The following is a 15,538-nucleotide window of genomic DNA, read 5'->3' on the forward strand; positions in this document are numbered from 1 at the left end:
TCCCTCCCTCCCTCCCTCCCTCCTTCTCTCGTGTTTCCCCACCCCCATCGGTGATATATCTCAGTGGGTTGAGTGTTTTTCTAGCATCGGACATGGAGCTCGGTCCTTAGTTTCAGTGCTTCACTTCATCGCATGTTTTAAAGCCAGTCTTGGTTTGAGAACGGAGCCGGCTAGACCAGGCTAGCCTAGAATTCCCCTAATTCCGAACTTTGTGGTGAACATCCCATGCCTCCCACAGTCATAAATTTATGGAGTCTATGCTGTCTCCGTGTATGCCTTTAATTCCAGCATTCAGAAGGCAGAGGCAGGCAGATCTCTGAGTTTAAGGACAGTTTTGTCTATAGAATGAGTTCTAGGAAATCCAGGGCTACACTGAGAGAAACACTGTGTCGGAAAACCCAACCAAACCCAAACCACTGAGGTTTAAGAGCAGCTAAGCTGACCACGTGCTCCACTAGGCTGGCCCCACCCAACTGCATCGTGTAGCCGTACTGCAGCGTTGCCGCCGCTTTGCGGCTTTGGGCTTTGCCGCCTTCGCAGACGCAGCCGCTCGACCCCACCGCGGCATTGATTGGCACATCTCTGTCCCCAAGCCCTTCAAACTCAATACAAACTTTTATTTTCAATGCGAGAAATGGAATCCAGGGCCCAACCTAACATCCAAACCCATCTCCTCTTCATCGCATCTTTTCAAACCAGTCTTGTTTTGAGAAAGGAGACGACTAGACCAGGCTAGCTTGAAATCCCCGGTATCCGAGTACGCACTGCGGCTTGTGCTACAGTCAACACCCTATGGCCCCCACAGCAAGCGCAGCGCTGAGCATAAGGACCCAGAAGTCGTCCATCCGGCCAGAAAACGTTAATACTTCCGGGTCACAGACAAAGGCCACAGTCAAGTTGTGGCGGCATCTTTGAACTTGGCTTAGCAGTGTGTGCGTTGCTTGCGGCCTTCACGATAATCATCCATAATCCTGTAAGTAAACCTTTTTTCTTTCTCTCTCTCTCTCTCTCTCTCTCTCTCTCTCTCTCTCTCTCTTTTTGGTTTTTCGAGACAGGGTTTCTCTGTATAGCCCTGGCTGTCCTGGAACTCACTTTGTAGACCCGGCTGGCCTCGAACTCAGAAATCCGCCTGCCTCAGTAAACCTTTTCTGATCACTGCCTAACCACGGGATTTATTGGAAACACTGGTTATTTCTGTCCGGTAACCTGGAGGCACACAAGGTAACTGTTCACTTACAGCTGTTTTACCAGAACTGAGCCAAGTATGCAAAGTCATAATATATATGACTATTAGGCCCGGTGCCACAACATAATTAATTACCATAGTTTTGTATTTTACTCTCGTCTAATTTACTAAAAAAATTCGTGGGATAAGTCTATTTAGATATTTAGTGTCTGTCTCATAGATCTCCATAAATATGAGTATTCTTATGCCCCTACTAATTACTCTATTTATAGGTATAGGGTTTATTACAATTCCTACAACCTAGATATGACCACGGGCTTAGATCAGAGAGCTTATCTGAGGATATTATTTTGGCTTTGTGTTTCTCCTAAAAGAGAACATCAGCTGAAAGAAACCATTGTAAGGAGCAAGGTAATGGAATCCCTGCTATTTCAGCAGACTTACATTGTGCTCGCTCTTTTTTTTTTTTTTTTTTTTTTTTAAAAAAAAAAAAAACAAAAAAAAAAAACCTAGGACATTCTGATCCTCTGCTAGACAATGTTCTTGTGTTTATTTTGTGTCAGGCCATTCAATAGATGTGTTCATTTCTTGTGATGAATATCAGTACAGCAGACCTGAGTTCCTTTATATGTCCTGCTGATGAGCTATAAACCACCTGGCTTGTGAACTAAAGAATTATCCGTCTCAGAGAAAGAAATGCTGTCCAGGAACTCTCTTAAATTTGATGAATATATTATATACTGATTGTATGAGAAAAAAAAAATGTAAAGGGGAAAAAAACCTGGCCATTCTGTAGGAAATTACTATCCATTAGTAAATTTTACTGATAATAGTTAGAAAACACTTCTTTTAAAAATTGCAAACTTCTATCAAAGTGTGAAGCAAATGAATATTCTTGTATATTATATATTCTAACAAAAGCATGAAACATCCCACCTACATGGCTATTTTCTTCCTCCCTGTTTTGGAATATATTAGTTTATGAGAAAAAAATTAAAAAATACGAGTTTTGTTGTGTTTTGTTTTGTTGTCCAGACAGGGCTGGAACCCATTCTTTAACTAAGGCTGGCCCTGATTTTCTAGTTTCCACCTGCCAGGTACTAGTTTTATAGATCTGCACTTCCGTACTTGGCTGAACACCACCTTTATGTAGCAAAAGCCAAGCAATTTTAAGTGTTTCTTGAAACCCACTCTTGCGTCATTAGCTCTGCAAAACAAAGGCAGAAGAGGAAGAAAGGCATATTTGTAAATGAAAGATACTGCTAGGGTGGTGGCTCTCATCATTCCTAGTGCTGTGACCCTTTAACACAGTGACCCTCAACCATGGAGGTGGACAGAGGAGCTGTCTCAGTTCTTAAGACCATGGAAAATATGTGTTTTCTGATGGCTAAGTTGGTCATGACTCACAGGATGAGAACCACTGGGCCAGGGCATGGTGTCCTTCCCATCAAAGAGCAAAGAGCTTAGATCTATGGTCTTAAATTCCTCTTTTAAACATTTAAAGTGTGTGTGTGTGCGTGTGTGTGTGTGTGTGTGTGTGTGTATGTGTGTGCCTCTGAACAAGTATAGAAGTAACAAGACAACTGGGCAACTTTAGATAGGTTGCAGGGAACAAACTCAAGTTGCCAGGCCTGCATGGGAAGTACCATGTCACTAGTCCCAAAATCTATAGAAGGCCTTTTCATGATGTAAAATTGTCTCAAATTCTTGGTTAGTGACTATAAAGAACTGTAAGTATGGCATTTTGTATGTGCTTGAGTGGTGGAAATAAAGAACTATATCAGAGAGGAATTCTGTTTATTTTCAGCTAATAAAATGAAAGCCAGGCTAGAGAGATGGCTCAGTGGTTAAGAGCACTCACTGCTCTTCCGAAGGTCCTGAGTTCAAATCCCAGCAACCACATGGTGGCTCACAACCATCTGTAATGGGGTCCGACGCCCTCTTCTGGTGTGTCTGACAGCTGTAGTGTACTCATATAAATAAATCTTTTAAAAAAATACTTAAAAAAAGAAAGCTATTATGGAGCCAGAGTGGTTAAGAGGGCCTGTAATTATAGTTTCTTGTTGAACTGAGTCAGAAGGATCACAAATTCAAGGCCAGCTTGGGCTTCAATCTGAGTCTGAGGCTAGTCTAGACAAAATAAACAATAAAAAGGTTGTATTATAGCATAGAGGCAGCAAACTCATCTCACAAATGAAATTCCCTAATTCTCACAAATTTAATCCCCAGACCTGGAAGCAGGCATAATGAATGTTTGAAATACATTCGTTCTATTCTTATGGGATACACTGACAATCAAACAGAAATACTGAAATACAGTTGGGTAAAATAATAAATAATTTCTATAAACAAGAGTGTCATCCATAAGTTAGTGGCACACCCTGCTTCCCTAGGCTTTTCTTTCTGTAACCTTCTGGTGATGCTGAAGTTGAGGAGAAAACCACTAGCTCTTCTAAAGAGCCAGTGATGTCTTTACATGATCCTTGCACAGAACCCCTTCCTGACCTGTGTCACCCAGGTCTCAGGCTGCACCAGAGTCTCTGCTCTCCACTGGGAGATTGGTGCCCACACACGGAATGCCTATTTGACGAGTCCCACCCCCAACCTCATCATGATGATACTTATGCTTCCCTTAATACACCCTGTGCCGGCCAGGCGTGGTGGCGCATGCCTTTAATCCCAGCACTTGGGAGGCAGAAGTAGGCGGCTGAGTTTGAGGCCAGCCTGGTCTACAGAGTGAGTTCCAGGATAGCCAGGGCTATACAGAGAAACCCTGTCTCGAAAAAACAAAACAAAACAAAACAAAATACACCCTGAGCCTAGCATAGCGCCTGACACGGGAAAGCTCAGCGAGACCTCCTGAACCATCAAAAGACTGTTGGCTGGGGTTTGAGAAAAGGCATTTACAGCATGGCCATCTTGACATATCAGAGAAGGCAAGACGAGGTTGAGAAGGGAACCATGGTGTGTAGTTCTCAGCAAATCTGTTTGTTTCTACATCCAGTTCCTCCTTCTAAAGGGTTAAAGGGTGTTTGGTATCTGGCAAAGCTAACTTTCCTCCCAAGAAGTATATTTCATCTGTTCAACCATTCCATTATGTGCTAAACATTTTGTTGTTGTTTCAAGACAGGGTTTCTCTGTGTAGCTCCAGCTATCATGCCTGGAACTCACTCTGTAGACCAGGCTGGTCTTGAACTCACAGAGATCCATTTGCCTCTGCCCCTCGAGTGCTGGGATTAAAAGCATGTCCCACCACTGCCCAGCTTCATGCTTGTCTCTTAAACAAGGTGGTACCCACAGGCCCTTAGTTCAGTCCTTTCTGCCACTAGCCCAAGAGGAGGTCAGTGAAGCTGGAGGGAGCACAGAAGAACAGGAGTGAGGCTTTCAGCTGAATCTGCTCCTACAGAACTGGGCAGGGAAGCAGAGCAGTCAACAGGAAAGGCTAGCTCATCAAAGAGAAGCAGAAGGGAGAAGAGGGACCAGGGCACAGCCTGGGGCTGCCCACTGAGAAAGAGAGGCTTATTTACACAAATGGAGAAACTAAACACAAGAAGATGTTTCAGATGAAGTAGGGGAAATGGAGGTGAAGTCTGATTGAGACCATATACCCTGATGTCCCTACATCCCTCCTGGTGGAACCAAAAAGATAAAAGTTTGGGAATCTTGCTGCAGGCCATCTTGAAATGTAAAAGCTTTTGTTTTACGTATTTGTATGTGTGCGTGTATATGTGTGTGTGTGTGTGTGTGTGTGTGTGTGAGAGAGAGAGAGAGAGAGAGAGAGAGAGAGAGAGAGAGGTGCATGTATGTGTGTGTGTGTGTGTGGTATGTGAGTGTGTTGTGTGTGACTCGGGTATATGTGTATTTGGTATGTGTTTATCCATGATTCTATGTGTGTGGTTTATGCCATGGTTTTTTCCTTTCATCATCTGGAACCTGGAGATCAGACAGAAACCATCAGGCTTGGTGGCAGCCACTTTTACCTATTGAATCATTTTGTCTGAGCCCTTGATTTTACTTTGTTCAAGAAAATACTGGCATATGGAATTATAGGGGAAAGATTGATTGTGTAGGGTTGTGAACTTCTCTACCATCCTCTGAGCTGTGCGAGGAGAGCTACAAGTGGGTTTCTAGCCCCTGCTACAAAGCTGCAAGGGACTGTTACTTTCCCTGCCCCAGCATCCACTTTCAGTCTCAGCTGAGCCTTTGCTCAGGTGGCAGATGTCCCAGCCCCTTAAGGTGACAGATACAGTCCACTGCCTTCTGCAGCCTCATCCTGGTGCCACCTCCCTAGGAGACAGGTGGTAAAACCTACCTGACTTTACCAACTGACCCCCAGNCCCCTGAGAGAGTTCAGACCACCGAATCATTCTGGCCACCTCTGTCACAGAACCTCAGTGGAGCTGGTGCTGCCTGCCCCAAGCCCCCAAGTAGATCTCCCCCTGGAACCCTGCTGGGCTAACACCCTTTGCCTGTAGGTCCCCTACCAACCTCTTCCCTGCCGCCCTCCCTCCCTCCCTCTGGTCTGGGCATTTCCCCCTTCCCACTGGCTTTGGAGACCCCGTCTTCTCTGGGATTTGTAATTATCCCAGTGATCTGTTGTCCCCTGCGCTTTGTTCTCCTGCCTCCTCCCTTCTCACCTGACCTGCACACTTAGACCTCACTCTCTTTCTCTTTGGAAATAAACTGGACAAAAGACAAACATAACCAGATGTAGATGATCAGCTTTAAAAATTTGGCTTTAGTTTGGGAGGGAGGAAGCCATATGCATTAAGTAGAAATTGTACCTCATATTTTAAATTCTGGTCTTTTTCTAAGCTAGCAATATGACACAAACACTTCAGATCCTGGGCAGCACAAGCCGCAGCTCTTAGTCAGCCATGCAATCATGAGGAAAAAAAAGCGTACTCTGCGCACACAGTGTTGCTAAGCAACCGTGTTCAGTAAGTGAGGTGTATTCAATTTGTTTTCAATTAAGATATTTTCAGTTTACAATGTGTTTATTGAGGTGTAATCCCATCATAAATCAAGGATTATCTGCATAAACAAGTTCCTCCTGTGAAGGACACATAGTCACAGGTTGGACATTTTATCATCAGGCCAAGCTACAGCAAGGTCCAGAGAAAGGCTCACTGAAACACCCAAGACCACCTCCCTAGGAGGCCTACCAGAGCAGTGCTGGGGCCTCTCTCCCTCAAACAACCAAATCAGAAGAGGATACACAGCAGGCAGGATGTGACCATGCGTGCTCACCCTCCCCCACCCTTGACCTCCTCTGTGCCCTACAATGGGGGAGGTGGCTCTTTGCCTGAGATTCTGTCTCTGCCTTTAGAGGCTACCCAGAGCCTCAGCTGCTTGTTGCCCGCCCTGTCCACCCCCAAGTGTCGCTGTTGCCATTATCAAAGTAAATCCTCCCAAGGGAAGCAAGGCAACCCCTCCACTGGACCTCAAAGAGGCCCTAGACTTACAAAGGAAAGAAAAACCAGCCTTACAGCTTATGCTGGGAAAGCCAGTGAACTACATTAGATTTCCAGCTTCTAATCCCATTCACAGTGGAGCTAAGGGTTAAGGATATGCAGAAAATGGTTCTCATAGCAAGGACACCGGATGACTTTGTCTTTTGTAACCACTGAGCAAGGAGGCATATTGGGACTAGACAGGGTCTTGCTCTGTAACCCAGGTTAGTCTCAGATCCTGGCCGTGTCCCTTTCCTCTGCCTCCTGGGTGTCTGGCGCACAGGCTTGACCTTCTGTGCTCATCTAATGAACACTCATTTCCCCCACCTTTTCATTAGTGGGGATTGAACCAGGGCTTCATATATATACAGGAGTCCTCCTACCTGCCACTGCGCCTAGGACTATCCCTTAACCAGCATGAGAATAACCTCACAACAAGAAAGCAAGCATTCCGCAAGGAAGCTTTCCTTAGCTCTGCAGCTCTTTGCACTCCTTACTCTAATGCTAATAAAGGCACCTTACAGAGGGAGGCAGCTGTCTGAGAGCAGGGACAATAGGAGCTCAAAACGGACGCTGCGGTTGACATACATATCACCTTAAGTATAGGAGGCAACCAGTCAAAGCAAGGGTGAGAAACTAACCATCTAGAAAGACAAGTCATTCTAAGTATTTTGCTCGGAGACACACACACACACACACACACACACACACACACAAAGACACAGTTCTCTCTAGTTCCTTGTATGCACACAGTTCTGGGTTTGACCCCTAACAGACCAGAACAAGGTGGTGTGTGTGTGTGTGTGTGTGTGTGTGTGTGTGTGTGTGTGTGTGTGTTGGGACAGTGGGACAACACTTCTTAGAAAGAAGCTTTGGGCTTTGGATATTAGCTCTGTTGTCCCATTTCCTGCTACAGGCCAGAGACCAAATTCAAGAACTGTGGCTTCAGGTGGATTAAAAAGTTAAATCAAAACAAAGCTTATTAAAGTGTGTGTGGGATGGGGAAGGGGTGGGAGTGGAGGTCAGATGACTTCAAAATCAAATTGGAAAGAATTCATATTTACAAAAGAATGGCACTCTTAAATGGCACTTTGGAATCACAGCCCTGTAATTAAAATGTTTTGAACATTTTAAATTGTACTTCCATACTGGGTTTTTGTTTTTTGTTTTTTTTTTTTCCTTGAGAATTGTTTTCTTGCTCTTGGATCCTGCTGTCACAATTCCCTGTGCTCTGTCACATTTTAGATTGTGGGCGTCCAATTTTCCTAATAGGCTTATGGTAATGTACTGTGAACAAACGAAAATCTACCATGTTGTGAAGATGGCATTAAATTGTAAATTAACAGCTTACTGACATTTGAAGGCACTAATACTTGATATCTTCTTAAAAAAAAAAAAAACAACTTCAACTTTTACATTGGAAAGTTACTGTTATTTTAAAAAGAATCATAGCTACTTGGTTTACATTTTCAGTGCATAAACTGGCTCGCAGAGGCAGGTGGATCTCTGTGAGTTCCAGGCCTGCCAGGGCTACACAGTAAGACCCTGCCTCAAAATAAACTAATAAATTAATTTTTTTTAAAAAAGTAATTAAATAAATAAAATTTAACTATTCACTGTAGGATATGAAGAATTTGCGTGGTGGTAGCAGGTGGATCTATGAGTTCGAGGCCAGCCAGGTCCACAGAGCAAGTTCCAGGACAGTCAGGGCTACACAGAGAAACTCTTGTCTCAAAAATCAGAACCAAAGAATTGTGGAGTTTGGCCAGGTGTGGTGGTGCGCACCTCTAACCCCAACTGTGTGGAGGCAGAGGAAGGTCTTTGAGGCCAGCCTGGTCAACATAGGAAATTCCAGGACAGCCTGGACTACATATGGAGACCTTCCCTCCAAAAAAATTAACAACAAAAAGAATTATGGGGGGGCTGGTGAGATGGCTCAGGGGGTAAGAGCACCCGACTGCTCTTCCGAAGGTCCTGAGTTCAAATCCCAGCAACCACATGGTGGCTCACAACCATCTGTAATGAGATCTGACTCCCTCTTCTGGAGTGTCTGAAGACAGCTACAGTGTACTTAAATATAATAAATAAATAAATCTTAAAAAAAAAAAGAATTATGGAATGGTCAAGGAAGTGTTTGTCATTGGAACCTGAGGGCCTGAATTTGATCCCTGAAGCCCTGTGGGAGGGAGAGCGGCCTTCTGAAAGCTACCCTTTGACTTCTTTAGTCATAATAATAAAATAATTATAATCAAAATTCTAAAAAGAATTATGTGCAAATTTAAATGTATGTATATAGCTTTTATCACATTTGGTAAAATCTTAGTAGAAAACAGGTACAAAAAAATTAGCACATGATACCGAGGGCTTCAGGTTTAGACCCATACACAGTAACCCATTACCCATCTTGAAATTGTGTATAGAGGACTGTCCACGTGAGGAACCTTCACAGCAGTCTGACTCAACCCTTATGAAGGACAGGAGAATTGAAAGTGTGTGTGCGTACATGTGTCTGTGCGTTTGTGAGATGTGTCTCATGATGCTTCCTGTGGTGGTCAGACAACTCCCCACTATGTTTCAGGGATCAAATACAGGTCCTGCTTGATATTCATTGACTTTAATGTAGTCTTAACCACAATTTTAAAAGGTCTTCATAGAAGAGTGGGGACAAAAAAAAAATATGGAGGATAATCCTAATTTTGGTATGCTTGTATTCTACCTTGTTTCGTTTCTTTAGGTCTGAGGAGATTCAGCAGCGGTTTCCTTATCGCTCTGTTTCACCTTGAGAAAAGCCCCCTGGTTCCACGAAACTGAGTCGCCATCAGCCTTCTTCCAGTAGCCACCTCTAATTTTTAATCTTTTCGTACTAATTCAAATGAGTCCATGGGCACAAGAATTTTAATGTAGGGAGTGGGGTGGTTGGGAGCAAACTGATGTGTTAATCTACCATTTTAAAGTTTAATACTGGCTGGGCTGTGGAGTTAGCCATTGCCTGAGGCAGGTCAACTGGGCCCTCCTACTGCTCATCCTTCAAATGGCAACTGAGCATGACCTTTGCACACACTGCTGAATGTCTCGTGGTATGCAGCATGCAAGACCATATATGGGTCTCGTGTGCTAGGAAAAAGGTGTGGCAGAGCATAACCCATAAATAATAAGGTACATGGCACCCTCTTATTCCAAGAGAAGACCCAGGCAAACCGAACCAGCCAGGGATATACCATTCACCAGCTTCTGAGCTCTGTCCTTAGAGAACCAAGGGACCGATTGATTTAAGAGGTAATTGTAATTGATAATGAAATTTCAGAGACACAGGGAGAAGAAAGAAATGTGTTAGTAAAATCAACAGAAGCTGTTAAAAATTACTTTGAGATATCACCTCACTACAGTCAGAATAGCTATCATCAACCATCTAACAACAAATGTTTGAGAGAAAGTAGAGAGAAAGGACAACTTATTTATTCACTATTGGTGGGGATATAAGTTAATATAGACATTATGGAAATAAGTTTGGAGATTGCTCAGATAGATAGATAGGTAGATAGATAGATAGATAAAACCAGAACTTTATACTTTATTATAGAAATATTTGAATACCCATATTTATTGCTGCTTTACCGACTATACCAAAGAATTGGAAGCAACATGGTTGTCTATCAACAAATGAATGGACAATTTGGTATTTATATAAAATAGAATCTTATTCAGCTCCAAAGAAAAATGAAATTACAAAAGTTGCAGAAAATGGTTGGATTTAGAATGTATAATAGTACATATATGTACAAGCATATATATATATATATATATGTATATGTAAAACATGCAGAAAAGAGAATAAGAAAGTCTAAATATTAGGGGACGAGGAAGGACTAAATGATAATAGGCCACATCATGGAAGAGGATGTGAAGGTAATTTATTTCCAGTTCTGGCTGTGTCGTGGAAGTTTTTTGTTTTGGTGTACATAAAATATACTTGATAATAAAAGTATAAAATCCTTGGTTGGGCCATGGTGGCACACACCTTTAATCTCAGCACCTGGGTTGCAGAGGCAGGTAGATTTCTGAGGTTGAGGCCAGCCTGGTCTACAGAGTGAGTTCTAGGACAGCCAAGGCTACATGGAGAAACCCTGTAAAACCAATAAAGGAAGGAAGGAAGGAAGGAAGGAAGGAAGGAAGGAAGGAAGGAAGGAAGGAAGGGAAGAAGGAATAAAAAAAATCCCATGTGAAGTGCTACAGTGTCTGTTCTGAGTGCCTATTCTCACTGTATAGAACTCCACTGAATCATACAGACTTTGAGTCCAGCTAAATTTGGTGTGAGATGTTTTTATTTATTTAAAAGTGTTTGTTTTTTAAATAATTACACTGTCTTCAGAAGGGATGAGCAATAGGAGTGTGGCAAACACATCAGATCAATGCAGGAAAAACCAACGACTTGTTTTCGCTTCCGAGTTCCACTTATGCTTTCTCTGCAGTGAACTTTTCACAACAGTTCTGGGTTTACTAATACTTAAAAATCCATATTTGAGTTGCTACCTAAATGGATGCTGAGAAAATTGTCCCCAAACACTTAATGAGACCAGAGATATGAAGTATGAGGGTCTCTCTTACTTGCCAGCTGGTCTGAAAGCTGCCTTGTAAATAAATCTTCTGTAGGTTGAGGGAAGCAGACAGCCAAAGTGCTTACCTGTTAATGTTCTGTGCGGAGCCAGCTGTCGTGGTGTTTGACTATAACCTCCAACTCCAGGCTGAAATGGAGGGGGGTTTCCAGTCACCTAAGCTGTGCACGCACGCTTTCTAGCCTCAGACAGCTTTTCTTTGACTTTTGAAACGACACTGTGTTTAAAAAAAAAAAAAGACTTTGAATGTAGTTTTTTCTTTTCTTTTTAAGATTTACTTCTTTTTATTTTATGTGCATGGCCATTTGTCTGCATGTCTATTTGTGCAGTGCATGCACGCAGTACCAATGGAGGCTAGAAGAGGGGGTTGGATCTCCCAGAACCATGTTACAGATGGTTGTGAGCCCCCATGTGGATGCTGGGCATCAAGCTCTGGTCCTCTGAAAGAACATCCAGTACTCTTATCTGCCAGCCATCTTTCCAGCCCCAAGTGTGGTTGTGGTTTTTTTTTTGTTGTTGTTGTTGTTGTTGTTGTTTTTGTTTGCTTTCTTTTTTCTTTTCTACAAGACAGATCCTCGAGTATCCCAGAAAGGGAGTGAGCAGTGAGTGGGGTGTGTGTGTGTGTGTGTGTGTGTGTGTGTGTGTGTGTATTGGTTACTTCCCAGAGCCATCTTTGTAGCATTGGCTGCTTTGTTGTTGTTTAGTTGGGAATCACCAGAGCTTGCTGCCCTACTGCTGGCAGGAAACACAGTGACTCGAAGCTTGCTCTCTTCTGGCTGGAGAGGTTTTTGCTTATGAAAAGTCAGATTATAGTGGCAGCAATGGAATAAAAGCCAGAAGATGTCAAAGGGGAGTTGTTGAACGCAACAGATCCTATGGGGTTGATTAGGAGAGATTTTCCAAAATGACATTTTACCTGGGGTGTATATGAGGTTGGGGACAAGTTGTAGGAGGCTGTTCTCTCCGTCCACCTTGTGGACTCTGGGATGGAACTCAGGTTGTTAAGCTTGGTGGTAAGTGCCCTGACCCTCCAAACTGTCTCACCAGACTGAGATTTTTTTTTTTTTTTTAAACTGAGGGTAAGTCTGTTCTGTTAGTGAAGAGGTGGAATCCTATTTGTGTGTTTTAAATTTTCTTTTACACGTAGAGTGAGAGAACTTCATTTACTCCAAGGAAATTAAAAAATTGTTTTTGAGCTCTTATCACCCACTGTCTGCGGCCCTGGTCATGTGTACTTTGGCTAGAGGCAGGCCTCAGTACAGAAGGTCAAGGATAAGTAGTATGGAGACCGACAGTAAGCAAGCTTGGATTCTGTTGGCCTCCTGCTGAAGACCGACCTGGACTTTTGTATGTATGCTCCACGAACCCGACCACGTGGTATTTGAAACTTGGGCATCATTAGGCTGTTAAAAGGTCAGCTTTTGTCAGCCAGTGGTGGCGCACACCCAGCACTCTGGAGGCAGAGGCAGAGGCAGGCGGATTTCTGAGTTCGAGGCCACTCTGGTCTACAAAGTGAACTCCAGGACAGCCAGGGCTATACAGAGAAACCCTGTCTTGGGAAAAAAAAAAAAAAAAAAGGTCACCAGCAGGACCTGTCAGTCAGGCAGAGATGAGTAGATATATATGGGTTCAAGACCAGCCTGTTCTACATACCAATTTCTGGCCAGCCATGGCTACATATCGAGACCCTATCTCAAAACAAACAAAACAAAACAAAAATCAGAAGCTCATGACTTTGTGTTTGTTGTTTAGAACCAAACCTAGAAAAAAAAATCATAAGATGTCATTTTTATGATGGGAGTTAGGTGGAAGGTAGAGTCATTTTTCAGACCCTTTCCCTTTGTCCTAGATTCTAGATTCTTCTAGGGCCTAGAAGGAGTTCACTCTCTGCTTGCCCCAGGGAGTCTCCTGATTTTGCAGCGATAAGCATGCACAGAGATCTTGGCATATTTTTCTTCTGATTTGATGGATTCATGTGGTTGCTAGGGCAGTAGGGGGGATTGTCAGTGCTGTAGGCTACTCAGGGTTGCTTCCTGGGAATACCTGTGTTCTGTCATCACACAGAAGCTCAGTTTTACCATAAAAGGAGCTTTTTAGGAGAATCTCAAGAAGTTTCGGTTACTTAACACAGATTTTATTTTTCGACAGAACAGGAAGCAGCCAGTTGCAAGGACTGGAAAAAGCAGTAAGAGAAAAGACATGGATTAAAGATTATACTATATGTCAAGCATAATCTACACACACTTCACAGTGAAACCCAGAACGTATACTAGTTACCACTAAAACAGGAGTGTAGAGAAACGCTGGTTTAGCTTTTAAATTAGCCCAAGATACAGTGAGTTAAATTGGTATGGTAAATAACAAAATGAAACAAACAAACAACAACAACAAAAATCTATCTTTAGTAAGCTCTGTAGTTAGTTATGTTTGAAGAGCGCCTTTCATGTTTTCTCTCAGTCTACTACCTGGGCTGGCCTCAAATGATTGTCTTGGTCTCTCAAGTAGGTATGTGCCACTGTATCCTGCTTTGAGTACCCCCTCTGACTAGTTTAAATGTACTAGAGACCTTTCACCCTTGAATATTAATCATGCAGTGGCCATGCTGGACGCTGTCTGGGCACTGCTTAGATTGGTGAGTCTGTCTATGTACTGGAGATCTGTCAGGAGAACCTCGTTGGGTCCGTTGAGATGGCTTAGCAAGTAGTTAAGGGCATTTGTCTCCAAGCTCATGACTAGAGTTTTATTTTCTGAACGGAGGTGGTGGAAGGAGAGAACTGAATCCAGAGTTGTCCTCTGCCATCTACATGTACAGTGTCTCATACACACACACATGCACACACACACACACACACACACACAGATAAATAAATGTTTATAAAGAGAAAGAGAGCTTTTTCTGACATCTTCTGACAGTGGTAGGGTTTGGGGTTTATTCCTAAACACACCCTGGTTTCTAAAACCATTCTTTTAAATGACTTACCTGTCAGGGTGTGTCTCTCCTTGCGGGAAAGATGCTCGAGGAACTGATTGAGTAGGAGGAAGGAAGGGGCCGCAATAGCTTCTACCAGACAGCAGGATTTCAGGGCAGCTTCACTACTTTCAAAACCTGTTAGAGCAGTTAAAGGAATGTCTCATGGGAATATGTGTATGCTTACATTCCTTTAGGGAGAACTGGGCTCAGGGACAATATAACACCCCTATCATAGTATTTTGGGTATGAGGGACCCCCCCAATAAACATAACTTTTTTCCATTGATGCTTAAAGTTTACTTTTAGATAATTAGAATATGTTATACTTTTTAAAATGTGTATTTGGGGGCTGGAGAGATGGCTCAGCTCACTGGTTGCTTTTCCTAAGGTCCTGAGTTCAGTTCCCAGCTACCACACAGTGGCTCACAACCATCCTTTATGTGATCTGATGCCCTCTTTTGGCATGCAGGTGTACATGCAGAGAGATCTTTTAAAAAAGTGCATTTGTAGTAATTGAATGCAGTGATTTTTATTTGGGCATTTTCTTCTTCCTATCCCATGTTCTACTGGGAAAAAATTGGGGTTAGCAACTTAGTTTCCATCTTTTTTATATGATCAAGGATGTCACCGCTCTTTCCTTGCCTGATGTTATAATGGCAGCATACTTGTCCTAAAATCCCAAGTACTGATGATAGCTTCAGAAATAGATGTTTGGGGGAATATAAGTGGTGGTCATGTTAATTTTTGTTTGTAATCAAACCAAATCATACTGTAGTTGTTTGCAAAAAAAAAGAAAGAAAGAAAGAAAGAAAGAAAGAAAGAAAGAAAGAAAGAAAGAAAGAAAGAAAACCAGTCTAAGGAGCATCTTCTCACAAAGAAGTTGATTCTTTCCGGTTATTCAGGGTGCTTTCTTGGGTCTGCTGCTTCGTGGTAGACAGGGCTGGATGAGGGTTCGGGTCTTTATTTGATTGTACGGTGAGGCTGGAAGCGTGCAAATCTTCTCATGATGGAAATGGATTCACAGACACAGATCTAGTGGCCCCAGGGGTTTGCGTGGAGAAGCCACGCAGCCCTGCCTTATAGCATCATTTTTATTCCAGTTAAACCAAGAATTCTTAAAGGCCACCTAGGACAAAGCCTTGTCTAAATTCTTGCTTTTAATTTTTATTATTCCCTAGAGGAACCCGAGCCTGGAGGATGGGGGTGGGGAGGGGTGTTGGCGGCTAGAAGACAGCCTTTCCATCTTTTTCTCGGAGACACACCGGGCTCTGATTCCCTTCGGAAACGTGGGGAGCAGCTTCTATTTTCTCTCTAAT

The 15,538-nt window shown here is 43.0% G+C and overlaps 1 protein-coding gene across 1 annotated transcript in view; it reads right to left on the minus strand.

Moving 5' to 3' along the window:
- The window catches only part of Gpr1 (G protein-coupled receptor 1), a 30,706-nt gene extending 18,393 nt beyond the window's left edge, over nt 1–12,313 (minus strand). Inside the window, exons 1-2 of the mRNA XM_021197240.2 lie at nt 12,169–12,313; nt 11,321–11,469 (exon numbers count right to left, since the gene is read on the minus strand). The gene's annotated coding sequence lies outside the window, so the exon portion shown is untranslated. The remainder of the gene's footprint in view (nt 1–11,320; nt 11,470–12,168) is intronic.
- Between the last annotated feature and the right edge of the window lie 3,225 nt (nt 12,314–15,538).

The sequence above is a fragment of the Mus pahari genome, chromosome 5 (genome assembly GCF_900095145.1).
Source record: "Mus pahari chromosome 5, PAHARI_EIJ_v1.1, whole genome shotgun sequence".
NCBI lineage: Eukaryota > Metazoa > Chordata > Mammalia > Rodentia > Muridae > Mus > Mus pahari.